A 1497-nucleotide genomic window follows, 5' to 3' on the forward strand; every position below is an offset into this window, starting at 1 on the left:
CATAAGGACCCATGCATGGTATCTCGGGCACTGCTGAGCCTCCAAGATGTGTCATGATCCTTTCCTCCGAGGGGACTTTGCTTGGGGTTCTAGGGCCACCAAGAAAAGCCAAGGTGTTGTCAGAAAAAACTGAGATGAAGTGCCTGAGTCCTTCCTGCTGCACATGTGTGAGGTGCTTGAACCTGTGACAGAAAATTAGGAATACTGAAACAGACCAGCTCTGTCTGTAAAGATGGTTACATGCTGGCTCTTTTACCAGCTCCAGGGACTACGGGTCTGACAGGAGTCACACCAGGGGTTGCACCTATAGCTGCAGTTTCAACCATGACCTTCCCACAGTGTGACCGAAACCCCCTAAGGCTCCAGAGGGCGGTAGGTGCTGACATCCTGCCTGCTTTGGTAAACTCTCCAAGCCTGAGGTTTTTCCCAGCTTGGACGAACACTGGAGTGGGAGCCAGATTCTGCCCTAATAACTCCATGACCTCGAACAAGTCACTTCCTCCCCCTGGCTCTCGGTTTCCTCTGTTGTAAAGCATGTGTGTGGACCTTCGGACACGATGCCAGTGGCTGGGCTCTGCACTTGCAGAATGCCATATGTGCGCATGGATATGCTTCACCCTGGGCCATGCTCTGCAGGGCACAGTGTCACCAGTAGTTGTGTGAAGGGGACAGTCCTCTGCCCACTTGCTTCTCCCTCTACTCTGGTTCAGGGCAGGGAGGGTGGAGCCCTGTGTATTTTACTCCTCACCAGGGCAGGGGCCCATTCTTGAATGTTTGCTCTACCGATGGTGGGCGTAGACTGATGCTTCAGCTCCCGTGAGAGAAAACCTCGAGGCCTCTTGGTGTCCAGGCCCCACGATGCTCTTCTGCCCCAGGTCAGGCTCTGTGGAGTGGGTCCCTGTATCATCCCCTTTCCAAGTCAGCTGTCATCCCTGCACCTGCCAGGGTGATGGCTGTGAGGTGGCGCATCTTGGTTTGCAGTGTCAGACACTCAGCCAGGCATCCTTGCCAGGTCTGTCTCTTGCCTGGAACTGGCCAGCCCACCCCTGTCTCCTCTAAACCTTGGCTCAGTGCTGCTGTTCTGGAAGCCTCCCTGGAGTGCTGCTCCCCGGTTCTTTGTGCCTTTGCCCACAGCCCCTCAGCAGGCGCACCTGCACATCGTGGGGGAAGCAGGTCAGTGACCCGGTGCTCCACACCCTGGACAGAGCCTGCATCTCCCTCTGTGGTGGCCTCCAGCACCAGCCAAGCTGAGCGTGTGAGTGCAGGGGACAGAGCACCGACCACAGGCCAGCCCACAGCTCTCTGCTCTACACGTTCTTTTTGTTTCTTTCTGATTAAGTTAGATGCAGCAAAGTGCACAACTTGTTGGTATATGTGTCTGTATAAACACCAGAGCAATTCCCCAGAGCAATTCCTTGTGTCCCCTGCCAGTCCCTGCTCACGCCTCACATGTAACCACCTTCTCACCTCTATCACCATAGAGTAGTTTTCTACTGT

This window comes from Cynocephalus volans, chromosome 11, assembly GCF_027409185.1.
Source record: "Cynocephalus volans isolate mCynVol1 chromosome 11, mCynVol1.pri, whole genome shotgun sequence".
Lineage (NCBI taxonomy): Eukaryota > Metazoa > Chordata > Mammalia > Dermoptera > Cynocephalidae > Cynocephalus > Cynocephalus volans.